At 39.6% G+C, this 5,896-nt stretch overlaps 1 long non-coding RNA gene across 4 annotated transcripts; it reads right to left on the bottom strand.

Annotated features, from left to right (window-relative positions):
• Positions 1 to 998: 998 nt before the first annotated feature.
• On the bottom strand, positions 999 to 5,338 carry LOC309496143. Of its 4 annotated transcripts, none has more exons than XR_014204973.1 (7): positions 5,323 to 5,338; positions 5,117 to 5,173; positions 4,770 to 4,857; positions 4,294 to 4,361; positions 4,016 to 4,112; positions 3,005 to 3,118; positions 999 to 1,096 (listed from the first exon to the last, which is right to left on the bottom strand). It is a non-coding gene; the product is annotated as an uncharacterized lncRNA (long non-coding RNA). The 4 variants fall into 4 exon arrangements; XR_014204976.1 differs by lacking the exon at positions 5,323 to 5,338 and adding an exon at positions 5,276 to 5,293; XR_014204974.1 differs by lacking the exon at positions 5,323 to 5,338 and having other exon boundaries at positions 3,000 to 3,118; positions 5,117 to 5,311.
• Positions 5,339 to 5,896: the final 558 nt, after the last annotated feature.

Raw genomic sequence — 5,896 nt, 5'->3', positions numbered from 1 at the left:
ATTATGTCTTTACGTGCATTTCTCTCTAGGTGCGTTCACTACAAATATGGCGATCGTCAACTTCATCTTTGCAGTCGACACTGTCAGAAAACACTACCCAGATAGCACACGTACGTCGGGCCGACGTTGGCCCGATGTACAAAGTTCCATCGGCACGACGTCGCTCAGAGATCGTTTGCTCATCGGCAATATGTCGCCTCGACGTCGGCCTTTGATCGCAAATGATCTCCGGCCGATGTTTGAACGATGCAAAGCTGTAAATCTTTTGGCAGCTCTGCATGGGTTTTATAGGACCTTTATTTATATAGGTCGGACCTTTCGGGCTACTCCTTAGACACCATGCGGTGCTTTCATTGACGCACGCACTTACGAACACACGCACGCACGCACACACACACACACACACACACACACACACACACACACACACACACACAGAGCGGAGATCGCGCTGCAACACTCACTCAGCAGCACATAAACTGTAGTCAACATTGCCCCGAGACTTAAATTGATAAAATAGCTTTGATACTGAACACATGCAACTTTCATCACTCAAAATGGCCATATTCAAGAAAAAAAGTGGAGTAGTTTTACAGTTTCATCTTACCTTGCACTCTTTCAACGTTAAACTGATGGAATACATGCTCTGCTTCTGTGAACAGTAAACCCCGCCCTCTATGATTTGATTGGCTATCTATTTGGATGGTCGCTGTAAGGTAGACCAGCCTAAAATGTAACTTTTAAACCTTTTTGCCATTCTAAAAACAGCGGAGAAAGAATTTCCAATACTGAATTTCCAGTTTGGCCATTTCTAACTATTGACATACTATTGTTATTATTGATATAATTATAGACTTGTCCCCCTCAATGTCTATGTACATATATACAGCCCTGGAGTTACTTGACTATCCAATATGAAAAAAGTAGGCTATACTGACATTGAAAAATATCTTCTTAATGTTGTGTGTAACTGTCTCTAGTATAATGAACAGACACAATTCAAGTTAAGACATTTTAATGACACCAGAAAGAACTCCAGGAGAAAAGGGATCAAAAAGGAACAGCAACAATGTAGAGAAGGATTCTACCTGGCAACCTGTAACAGAGTGAAAAAGCAGTTAGGACTAAAGCTAAGAATAAAATTGTCATTACACTGGATAATATAATTAAAAATCTAACAACAATCAAAGGTACATCAGCTGGCAAACCATTTAATAGTTTAATAGGTTTAATAGTCTATTTAAAGGGAATGATTGTGGTGGGGAGTTTGCTCAAACTACGGCAGCGATACAGCGAATAGTTGTTCTAAAAGACGGCGCCGTCCGCGGAGCGCTTTCAAAGGCCAGTGAAAGCAGAATGTCAGTTAAGTTGTAAGTAGACGCTAACTGTTTCTCATGGGTTCGTATGGTATTTTAAACATTTACAGGTGTAAGTCTGTGATTTTATTGCCATCCGAATCCATAATGTCAGTGTTTTTTCTCACCCAACCCGCGTACATTTCTGAATTGCTTTTATAAAGAACACCGCTTTCTCACATAACGCAGTGAAGCAGCCCCTGCACGAGTGAATAATTGATTCTCGAGCCATCGATATCAGCAGATTCAGCAGCATCGCCACGGGCAGCACTGGGTAACGTCACACGTAAGAAGGAATATCTTTAGCAGCTTTCTAAGGTATGGTTCGGGGAACACGCCTATAAATGGTATCCCTTTAGTTAACCTGTTAAGCTGCAACCCCACTTTTGAAAAATCCCCAGAAATGACATACCCAAACTGAAACAGATACAGTTCATGAACCCTTTGTACTAAAAACACAAGTATGATCTCATTTGAAAGCTGACACCTGGCAGTTTATTGTAAATGTAGAATTAATTATTGTCATAATGAAAAAAATTGTTATAAATTGCTTTCTAAGGTATGGTTCGGGGAACACGCCTATAAATGGTATACCTTTAGTTAAGTTATACCTTAAGAGTCTTCGTAGCATGCTAAGAGACAACGCTATCGGGAAACGCAGCCCAGGTGTTTATGAATGAGACACTGAATTAATTGGTTTTAAAGTGTTTGAATTAATGATTCAAATGAGTATCTTTTTTTTAAATAGACTAGAACATGTTATTCTGATGTATGTTATCGTGATCTCCATTTTAAACAAAACAAAAACGATTTTAAACCAAATAGATTCTCAGTTTACCCTGAATTAGGGGCCGTTCACATATCGCGTCTAAAAACGTGTGGAAAGCGCTCTCTCCTTTCTAAAAGGACTTGCTGTCGTTGCTATGCAACCATGAACTGCGCTCTCCATGATGACAAGGAAGTATCAGCAAAGGAATAATTGATTTCTAGCCCTCGCATTAGCTTTACTACTAGATATATTTATGGAGATGAGAAATAAAAACTCGCCCTGTACAGCTATGATCAGCTGTTCGGCCGAGTTTTCCATGTTGTTACGGAAAGGCCAAAGCTGATCGGTTGGTTTTTGTCACATGACCTGCGGTGCGCTTGTGGCATTCTGAAAAGTTGAGATGTTTTCATCTCACTGTGGCATATGTGCGCCTGGAAAAACGAGCACGCCGCATCGCATGCGCGTCACTTCTATTATGGTATTACCGGTGTTGTCACACTTGATTAACTGGTGGGGAAATATCCGAATGTATGACTTACAGAAGGTACAATTAACTAAGAATGTTTCAGGAAACACGTATTAACAATAAGGTACAGCTTAAGGTATAACTTAGGAACGACGTAGCATTAAGAAGGTTTCGGGAAATTCAGCCCTTATCATAATTAATAACGTGTTTCCTGAAACGTTCTTAGTGTTGCGCTTTTATTGAGCAGGTCATGCAATAACATAAATGAGTTATTTACACCAATAATGTGATGCGGCTGCTGGGAAATCTGGTGAGTTTTGGAGGTGGAGCATTGAAGAGAGGGGTGTGTTTGTTTGGGTTCATTCCAAATATCAACAGTGTCCAACAGCGTTTTTGAAATATCGCTTACCCCACCTTAATATCTGGCAGTTTTGTGTCCATCTATAGTTGCCATCATCTGAAGTCTTCACAAGTGAGGCTGGATCCAAACTGGAGCTGCTATAATCTCTAGTGAACTTGCTGAGCATCCTGATATAGAAACAGGGAAACAACAGGAGAAAGATTAGCATAGCTGCAGTTCATATTATTTCAGGCAAAAGATGATCATGTGCACTTTTTACTATTTCATCACATATTAACTGTAAAACAAGATTATGAGATGTGTTAATTGAATGCTTGGCTAAAGAGTTGTGTCTTTAGTCTAGATTTAAATTGGGAGAGTGTGTCTGAGCCCCGAACATTATCAGGGAGGTTATTTATGTAAGTAAAAGAGTAGCAAAACTCGAGAGCATAAAGATGTGAATTTGAGAACTTGTCCCCTGTAAAATACAAGTCCAAAGTTGAATTTAAAGATTTGCACACGCAGAACGTGACTTAACGTATAGACAGTGATATTAAAATAAATAAATGATAACTCAGTAAACACCATACTAATTAAAAATAGACTGCTATGTACAGTTAAGCGTTTTCCTCACATAGAAAACTGGTAGAAAACGCTTAAAGGTCCCATGGCATGAACATTTCACTTTATGAGGTTTTTTAACATTAATATGAGTTCCCCTAGCCTGCCTATGGTCCCCCAGTGGCTAGAAATTGTGATAGGTGTAAACCAAGCCCTGGGTATCCTGCTCTGCCTTTGAGAAAATGAAAGCTGGTAATAATCATAAATGTTTCTTGAGCGTCAAATCATCAAATTAGAATGATTTCTGAAGGATCATATGAAGCTGTGATGCTGAAAATTCAGTTTTGATCACAGGAATTAATTACATTTTACAATATATTCACATAGAAAACAGTTATTTAAAATTTGTTATTTCACAATATTATTGTCTTGGTGAACATAAGAGACTTCTTTCAAAACACAATTTTTTTACCAACACAATTAGTGTATGTTTGACATTAGTGTATGTTTGAAGTTTTACTTACTAATCATATGGTTCATAGCGCCTTAGAGATGATGATCCGAGATGATGATCCGCCCAACTCTGCTACGGTGGAGGCCAGGGCATCAACATTGAAGGATCTAGGAACACAACAATCCATTTGTCACAGAGCCAAACAATATTATTATATAATGCCAGGTTTATTACAAGTAAGAAGCTATAGCTAAGCTATATTATATATAAGCTACAGCAGAGGTGAAATGCTTTTCTGAGATGAGTTTCTGAATCTATTTGACCTGCATCTGGGCATGGAGTACCTACGGCCTGAGGGAAGTAGCTTGAACTGGCAGGACAAAGGATGACTAGGGTCAGCTGCCTTCTTTGCCACTCTGTTGGAGTAAATGTGTGTGAGAGAGGGGGAAAGTTAATGCCTGCAATCTTGCTACATGTCCTAACAATACTCTCTAATCGTTTTTTGTAGACAAGGAACCAAACCAGCAGATAAAACAGAAGGTTAAAACAGACTCAATAAAACAAGAATAAAACATTCTCATCAAAGTGGGGTCAATGTTAAAATTCCTCAGTCTACGGTAAAAATACATTCGCTGGTGGGCTTTGGCACAAACAGCATCAGTGTGTGATTCAAAACATAGCTTACTATCAATTATTGTGCCATGGTAGCTGCTACTTGTATTCTTGTACTATCTCAATAGGTTGGCCATCAATGATAGTGAGGGGAAGAGGGGGGCTCTGTTTCCTAAAATCAATAATTAATTCTTTAGTTTTGGATTTCCTACCTGTATTTCCTACTTCTCTGGCAGCAGCTTTCTTCAGAAATGTTGAAGTCGTGGAGCTTTCCCTCTATTATGGGTTATTTTGTTGCTGCTGAAATCACAGAAATTTTTTTTTTTATCAAATTTTGTTTACCACTGAGCTAACATAGTTTTAACCAATTTTATCACTCCATGTAAGTGACGTCACCGATTACATACGTTTATGTTTACGTTTGTGTAAAATAAATTAGCTCACTTCCAAGTAAAACCTTTACAAAACCTCTCATATCCACACAAAAGAGGTGATTAAAAGCCCAAACTTTCATAAACAAAAGCTCAACCGAGTTAACTTTAACGTTAGCTTAACTTACCTCTTCTGAAAACGGTTGAGATGCTAACGGACTTTTTCCGAAGACACAAAGCCATGTCTATAAAAGTAAATATTCAACATAAGCGTATCAATTACAAGTAAGAGAAGTGTCAAGAACAGTTGTGTGTATTATCCGTGTGATTTTAGAGACTAATATCACCTGAAAGCAGTGAAAACAACAGCGAGAGAGGGAGTTTTCTTGCTTACCAGTCGCAGTGGTCCCACGGCGTTTCCATGGCAACTCTGCGCCGCGGCCGCTCCAGTGTTTGAAAGCGACTTGAAAGTTCACGCGCACAACGCGACATCGGCCTCCCGTATAGTGGGCCGACCAAAAGCCGACGTAACGGAGCTGGGAAATAGAGCACTGTCTGACAAGAGATCTGCCTACGCCTGGCCGACGCCTTTGCGATGTTATAGGGAGGGAGGCCGACGCTCGATGTTAGGCCAACGTCGGCCCGACGTACGTGTGCTATCTGGGATGAGACCAAAATTGTCAAAATGCAAACTTAATAATGCACACTAAACCATTAAGTGAACATTCTAAAGTTGTCCTAATATCAAACAACGTCATTACAATCATTAGTATACAGTGATTTAAAAACCAATGTTTACTGTGAATGTCGCAAAATATCAATAAATCAATATACTTACTCAAAAGAGGGTTCAACACAACCGTGTCACAACAAAAATATTCTCGACTGATATATCGGCTCTTGGTGACGTGCTGTAGTCCAACTGTTGCAGTAAAAGGCGCGTCCGAGCATCCGATATGGGTCCGCTC

This window comes from Leuciscus leuciscus (genome assembly GCF_965113295.1).
Source record: "Leuciscus leuciscus genome assembly, chromosome: 4".
Lineage (NCBI taxonomy): Eukaryota > Metazoa > Chordata > Actinopteri > Cypriniformes > Leuciscidae > Leuciscus > Leuciscus leuciscus.
This window is presented reverse-complemented; position numbering and strand designations above follow the sequence as displayed.